Here is an 8,358-nt window from a genome sequence, read left to right as displayed (position 1 = left end):
AGTTTGATAGTTATCGTATGAAATGTCTCATCAAGAATGCTGTAATTCACATCAAAGAATAAAAGATAAGTATTCGAGGAGCTGCATACTTTTCTTATGAGAATTCACTACTTATCCTGTTCCAGAATTCACGCCCGTCTGCCTTAGATAGCGTGCATTTAGGCTGCCTCTATCTACAAGGTGTTGGCACATTTACCAACACATCACAAACCATGTCAGCAATATTTATGCTGAATACTAAACTTATTGAACTATTGCATGAAAAACGAATCTTATCTTTCTGCTTAAATTTACACTTTGTGACCAACTCAAAACCATTGCAACTGCACGTTACTTCATTTGTGATTGTTGACCGATAGTTGAGGAAGGACAAGTCGCTGTCTTCAATCATTAGGCTGGGATGCCATTATTGTGGCACAGCTAGTATATTTGGGTTTCATTTTCTTAAAGTCATTTCTCGTTAACAGAAGGTGGTGATGTCAACCGCCACATCTATCTTGTCTTGTTACCGAATTTGAGCGTACGTACTATCTCTAAGAAAAGGCCTTGCATGCCGTAATATTCATTTCATTTAGAGCCTTCTGCAACACCTTCAGCTATAAAATTACTTATAGTTGGACCGCTTAAGAAATCTGTAACTCACTTGCTCCTCCTATGGCAATGAGTTCCCAAACCATTTTTTCCTCTTCGATAAAACTTTTCAGGGTGTGCAACGACGTCCACTTGGAATGTGCAGTAATGGTTCAGCAGATCTTCCAGTTGGTTTTCACCTAGTTGATTTATTTCAGTAGTAAATAAATCACTCTAATGAAAGTGACGTTCAAGAGTTTGGATGGTTGGTTTGGGGGAGGGGACCAAACAGCGAGGTCATCTCTTGCCCTTTCAAAGGAACGATCCCGGCAGTTGGATCAGCTTATGGAAATCACGGAAAACATAAAACAGTATGGCCGGACGCGGGTTTGAAACGTCGTCCTCTCGAACGCGAGTCCAGTGTGTCAAACAATGCGCCACCTCGCTCTGTGTTCAAGAGTTTCCGTTACGTTGTGGCTACATAAAAACATGACAACTTCACAGACATGGAATTCCCTAACGGTATTTTCTTGTCCAAGGGTTTCCGCAGCGTTGTGGCTATATAAGAACATGATGACGACTTCATTTACTTGGGATACCCTAAGGGTATTTTCTTCACTTTTTCTACTAAATCTTCACCAGTTTTCTCGATTAGTTCCTTGCTGTTCTGCTTTCTGTACTTATTTATCCCTTATGTTGTTTATCGATAAACGCAATTCTTCCGTAAGTAGATTGTCATTCCATTTCTTACAGGTTTCCTTTACTCTCTGCCAGAAAAATGATATCCTCCTCAAACTTTATAATTAACCCCTGTCTGACAGAACTTCAAATTCTGCTCTAAAACTATGTTGACGATTGTGTCACGAAGAAATGAAGACACACGGAAACCCGGCTCTACACCAGTATTAATGTAAACTTTTACAACGTACTAAAATGTAGAGAGGAAGTCGAGAAAAAGAATTTGATATGACACTTGTGGTCTTTCAATAATCTCAAATTAGCCTACAAGGCCACTGCAGGTACGCTCATGCGCTCCGAGATTTTTAATATTCTTTTGGCATCTTACAGAACCGGCTTAACGCTAAGGGCATGTACTTTGGTATGTGATGAAATTATGCTGAATCAAGCATGATTTTTAAATAGAATTATAAACTTTTCTTAACGCTGCCAGAAAGCCCTCGAAAAGTCGAGTACAGTGATGTAGTGCTTGTTAATGTTGAGGTTGAATCTTTTCGCAGAGGAATCCGAGAAATCTACATAAACTGGAAAGCAATGTTCCCAGAGCCAGCTAATGCGGAGTAGACACCTCCTAGCAGAGGTTCTCCCGTGCGGCTCCGTCGTTACATCCGGAAAATCGGTTCTACGCTGCTAAGTTGATACCTCATTTCCTATGCGACATAGATACAGTATCAAGTATGAATTTTTACGTGGAGCTACGATGTATGCTACTTCTGTTGCATCAGATACAGCTTATGAGAACTGTTTCACATATGTGTACGTTTCCAGATTTTTGAGGAACAACAATAGTTTCACCAGGCCGTTTTCCATTTAAAACTTATCCGTTGGTGCTTATTTGTGAAATCTGAAACAGGAAAACGGAAACTACTGTATTAGGCTAACTTTCTTAGAACTGAAATAATAAAACGTGACTTGTTTTTTCCTGGAGACGCCTGAATGCTTCTTAAAGCGAACTATTTGCTGTCGGACAAATACTACTCGAAACTGTAATTAGACAGAATACACTTTAAATTAATAGAACGGTTCATTCATAATGACTGACGACATGTCACCCACAAAATAGAAAAGTTTCGTAAGGGGAAACGACAGGGTGATGGAAGAAAATATTGCTCAAATTCAGGATTTTTTTTTCGTAGTGGAATGTAGTAGACAAATGGGATTTGCTGCAATGAATAAAGCAGACACTGAAGTTTTTACTGACATTTTTTATTGTAAAATATTAATATCATCACTGTGTAATTGCGATATTCCTGAGGCAGCTCTTGAAGGAGGTAATTCGTCGGTTGTCGCTGTAACTCCGGTTGTGGTTATATGAAATACGAAATTAACGTATCACCCTGGTCCTTATAGATGTAATTTTAGTTCATTGTAGGGACTTGCAAAAAAAAATATTTTTGTTGAAATTATAAAAATTTAAAATTATGGCCATTTTGACCCCTTTTTTGGACGAAAAAAATACTACGTATCAACATAAAAATATCGGCTACGATGAACTGAAGAGAACTCAGTTTGCTTCAAGGGATACCAAAACCCATTGGAATGGGTTGAAAATTGTAGCTTGGGCGACGGAAATATGTTTAAAAACTTTGTTTTGAGAAAAACACGTTTAAGGTCTGACAAGTATTTATCATATAAGAAAAAGGGACAAACCTTGAAACTTACTGGGTGTCATCGACGCCTGGTCCATAACAACTACCTCCCTGGCTAGTGGATGGCCACTTCCGCTACTTTGACCTGATAAGCCTTCATTTTCGTCCTCAAAGCCCTTTCCGTCGCTGACCCCCAAACCTCCAGACGTCACACACTCAAATCGGTACCAAAGGTTCTGTGGTATCGTACCAATTTAAAAACCGATTTAGTTGGTGGTATGTGCTCTCCCCGATGTTATTCAATCTGTATATTGAGCAGGCAGTAAAGCAAACAAAAGAAAAATTCGGAGTTGGAATTAAAATCCATGGAGAAGAAAGAAAAACTTTCATGTTCGCCGATGACATTGTAATTCTGTCAGAGACAGCAAAGGACCTGGAAGGCCAGATGAACGAAATGGACCGTGTCTTGAAAGGAGGATGTAAGATGAGCATCAAAAAAAGCAAAACGAGAATAATGGAATGCAGTCGAATTAAATCTGGTGATGCTGCGGGTATTAGATTAGGAAATGAGACACTTAAATTAGTAAATGAGTTTTGCTATTTGGAGAGCAAAATAACTGATGATGGACGAAGTAGAGAGGATATAAAATGTAGACTGGCAATGGCAAGGAAAGCGTTTCTGAAGAAGAGAAATTTGTTAACATCGAGTATAGATTTAAGGGTCAGGAAGTCTTTTCTGAAAGTATTTGTATGGAGTGTAGCCATGTATGGAAGTGAAACGTGGACGATAAATAGTTTAGACAAGAAGAGAATAGAAGCTTTCGAAATGTGGTGCTACAGAAGAATGCTGAAGATTAGATGGGTAGATCACATAACTAATGAGGGCCGGGTGGTGTGACCGAATGGTTCTAGGCGCTTCAGTCTGGAACCGCGAGACCACTACGGTCGCAGGTTCGAATCATGCCCTCGGGCATGGATGTGTGTCCTTAGGTTAGTTAAGTTTAAGTAGTTCTAAGTTCTAGGAGACTGATGACCTCAGATGTTAAGCCCCTTGATGCTCAGAACCATTTGAACCATTTTTGAACTAATGAGAAGATATTGAATAGAATTGGGGAGAAGAGAAATTTGTGGCACAACTTGACCAGAAGAAGGGATCGCTTGGTAGGACATATTCTGAGGCATCAAGGGATCACAATTTCGTATTGGAGGGCAGTGTGGAGGGTAAAAATCGTAGAAGGAGACCAAGAGAGGAATACACTAAACAGATTCAGAAGGATGTAGGTTGAAGTAGGTACTGGGAGGTGAAGAACCCAGCACAGGATAGAATAGCATGGAGAGCTGCATCAAACCAGTCTCTGGACTGAAGACCACAACAACAACAGGTGCTCTCGTCCAGTAAAATATGTGTAAACTGTATTTAAAAGTAACACCAGAGCTATGGAGCATGGAAAAAGTATACGTGTGAAGATTGCTTTGCGGATCTCGCGTGGGTGAGTTAATAGAGCTTGACGTCTGCGTTCCAAAGGTTCCACGTTCAAAGACCATGAAAAGCAATTTTTTTAACTATTTACGAGTGAAACTGTTACAATGGAGATCATTTTCCTGAAAAGTAAAAGGAATTTTCGGAGTTTGTAGCAATGTTCTCTTGGCAGTCTGCTTTCTCTTCGCTGGATGAAAGTAGCAAATCTGTACAGTGCATATGTGTAGATAGATGTGGTGTTTTGTCGCAAGTGGGACCTTTGGAATAACGACTTCACGCTCTACCAACTCACGCACACGAGATCTACATAGCAATGTTCACAGATTTGCTTTCCCTGTGCTCTGTACTGTTACTTTTAAATACAGGCTACGCAAGTTCTCTGGCCGACAGTACTTACCACGAACTAAACCTGTGTTTACGTTGATACCCTATCGACATACAACGTTGTATACCGACCTGCGTGTCCGACATCTGAAGGTTTGGATGTCAGCGCATCGCTGCTGGCGTCTCTATCTTCACAGAATCGGCGCGTTTCGTCGCCGATTTTGATATTAAGAGCATTTACCACGTGCCTTAATAGAATATGGCATACATTGAATAGACATACGGCTAAATTTGAAGTAACATTGACAGTTTCGCTTCGGCTCCATGTTATTTTTGGAGCATATCTCCAAATGAGACTCTTGAAACTTGATGTATAGTGAGATTCCTTCGGTGACCATGCAGATCGTTATAATGAAATTACAATGAAATGAACATCCTTAGCTGCTTACAGGCGTTGACATACGTCAACGGGGACTCGATCCCGGGATCTCCTGCTTACATGGCAGATGCTCTATCCATCTGAGCCACGGAGGACACAGAGGATAGCGTGACTGCAGGGATTTATCTCTGGCACGCCTCCCGCGAAACCCACATTCTCAACGTATTGTCCCGCACTACATTCGTAGTGCCCCCGCCCACTATACTCATTACTCGCGGCGCGTTGCCGATTCCCGTAAGAGTTCGGGCACTGTTTGTGCATTCGCACAGAAGAAGAAGACGGTCGTGTGGCCTGTGAGCCTTAACTATATGTATACTAAGATGGTATCTGCTCTTTCGGACATGTCCCTGCAGTCGCGCTATCCTCTGTGTCCTCGGTGGCTCAGATGGATAGAGCGTCTGCCATATAAGCAGGAGATCCCGGGTTCGAGTCCCGGTCGGGGCACACATTTTCATCTGTCCCCGTTGACGTATGTCAATGCTTGTAAGCAGCTAGCGGTGTTCATTTCAATGTAATTTCTTGAAATTTTCGTTCGCATTTTGAGTAAAACCGGTGAAACAATGCTCTAGGAGATGAAGTTTACTCAGATCGGTATAAATAGGGATGAAGGTGTCGATAACGATTTGTGACAGCCGGTTCTTCGCCGAGGCGTGCGAGGCAAACTCGGCTTCAAGCGCTCACAGGAGCATTACTTTTTCGAATTCGCTTATAATATTTTGGGGAATACCTCTTCAATGTACATACATTCGGATTCCGTAATAAAAAGAATTTCGAGTTATTATCGACCGTCATCGTGTCGTTCCCCCTTAATGAAACGTAATTTCACAATTTAATTAAGTACCTGCTCAAATTGTTTACCATCGACTGAGAGATGAACAGATGAAAGTACGTAGAATTATATGCCGTTGCATGTTGTGGCGGTTCGAAGGCGCATATCATCTGCCGTGGTTGGAGCTTCATGACAGATTGCATCTTTTAGTGCTTCCGGAGAATGAAGCCAGGATGAGTCAAACTAAGAAACCTGATCAGCTGTTGTACCGCAGCATTCAGTACAATACAACGGTCAGGAAACTCGTCAGTTAGCATTTTCTTTGCGACACGGGAAGCGCGAGATGGAAAACCGTCTTGTTGGAATCACATAGACTGTCGCTTATCCAGTAGTAACTCTTCTAGAGGAAAAGATAGAATGCGCATAAGGAGGTGTCTATGCGTGTTTCCATTTAACATCCTTGCGATGAAGTAAGGTCCTAGAATTGCATTTTTTACGATGCTGCATCATAGGTTAACGCTTCTCGGTCGTCGTTGTACCTGACGAAGGCAGGACGGATTTTGAGCTGTCCAGTAGTGCATGTAAATTTACTTTACCGTGGTTCGGAAACGCTCTTCCGTTGGTAAGAGACGCACTTCGAGAAAACGTAGTGTCGTCTCGCTAGCGATGACATTCGAACTCTAGTGCTCCGAGTGCATGATGCAGTGGCAGACGAAAAGTGTCCAATTTATGTTCATACCAGATGATATTCACAGGCTAATCCCACATTCCTTGGCAAAACATTTAGTGCCTCCATTCGGATTGTAAACGTAGCACAACTAACTTCTCCCCACTGGTGTACTCATCTGCTGCTAGTTCTGCACTAGAGAACAATAAAGAGTCGGAAGGCTTGATGCAACAACGTGTGTTTACAACGCAACAGCCGATTCCGGCTAACTTTCAGTTTTACAATATTTCTCAGATTATTTTCTAAAGAGTTTCAATCTCAACATTAACATGCGTTATCTCACTATACTCATCTAATCAACCGTTTTTAGATGCCATTAAAAAAGCGTTCTATTTGAAAAACTACACTTGCTTCAGTATCTCAATCAATATGAGAGTTACAACTCTTCATCACATAGCAAAGTAAATTCACCTGTGCGTACTATAAATTTCCGTAAACGTCATTTTGATATTGGAATCTGTTCACAAACTACAAGGTGTGTTACGTCTTACTTCACTCAACGTGTGTAATTGCTTTTTTGTGACGTTGTCGTTACTGCTAGCAAGATGACAAATATTCATATTTTCTTTTGCATTCTCGAGGGAATTGTCTAGATTCAGAAACCCATTGAAACTGTTTCGTTCTTTATTCTCCCTCAGTCATATGGAAGGCGAGGATAGCTTTGTTTGTATCCTTCAGTAGTCTGATTGATCTTCTGCTTCCTCTTCTATTTCTCTTCCCGTATACCAGGAGTAATTTTAGTCAGAGATTTACAAATGCTGTAAGCGAACCTGTATGTAATCGAATTAAATCGGATGGTGCTGAGGGAATTAGATTAGGAAATGAGACGCTTAAAGTAGTAAATGAGTTTTGCTGTTTGGGGAGCAAAATAACTGACGATGGTCGAAGTAGAGAGGATATAAAAGGTAGACTGGCAATGGCAAGGAAATCGTTTCTGAAGAAGAGAATTTTATTAACATCGAGTATAGATTTAAGTGTCAGGAAGTCGTTTGTGAAATTATTTGTATGGAGTGTACCTATGTATGGAAGTGAAACGTGGACGATAAATAGTTTAGACAGGAAGAGAATAGAAGCATTCGAAATGTGATGCTACAGAAGAATGCTGAAGATTAGATGGGTATATCACATAATTAATGAGGAGGTATTGAGTAGAATTGGAGAGAAGAGAAATCTGTGGCACAACTTGACTAGAAGAAGGGATCGGTTGGTAGGACATATTCTGAGGCATCAAGGGATCACCAATTTAGTATTGGAGGGCAGCGTGGAGGGTAAAAATCGTAGAGGGAGACCAAGAGATGAATACACTAAACAGATTCAGAAGGATGTAGGCTGCAGTAGGTACTGGGAGGTGAAGACGCTTGCACAGGATAGAGTAGCACGGAGAGTTACATCAAACCAGTCTCTGGACTCAAGACCACAACAACAACAAAGCGAAACTGATTACCCGAAGCGCGTTGCATTGATTCGCTCAAGGCTCCTATAATTCTGGAAGTGCTTCACGGTTCGGACATGTCAGTACGTTGCTGCCGTCATGTATCGTTGCAGGAGCACTTAGTACTATGGATACGAGGATTGGGAATTTCCGCCTGTGCAGGCATGTGTGGAATGCAGGTGTCCCATGGCAAATATGTCTGCCCTGAGGCCACTGCGGTGGGCAGAGCTCCTCGTATTGTACGTCCCTACCGCTCGGCGCTGGACTGCGGCGCGTAACACATCAACGTG

At 41.6% G+C, this 8,358-nt stretch overlaps 1 non-coding gene across 1 annotated transcript; it reads left to right on the top strand.

Annotated features, from left to right (window-relative positions):
* Nucleotides 1-5,510: 5,510 nt before the first annotated feature.
* On the top strand, nt 5,511-5,584 carry Trnai-uau. Its single transcript has one exon. It is a non-coding gene; the product is annotated as a tRNA-Ile (tRNA).
* Nucleotides 5,585-8,358: the final 2,774 nt, after the last annotated feature.

Source organism: Schistocerca americana, chromosome 5, assembly GCF_021461395.2.
Source record: "Schistocerca americana isolate TAMUIC-IGC-003095 chromosome 5, iqSchAmer2.1, whole genome shotgun sequence".
Classification (NCBI taxonomy): domain Eukaryota; kingdom Metazoa; phylum Arthropoda; class Insecta; order Orthoptera; family Acrididae; genus Schistocerca; species Schistocerca americana.
Note: the sequence above shows the minus strand (reverse complement) of the source record. Positions and strands in the feature narration are given on the sequence as shown.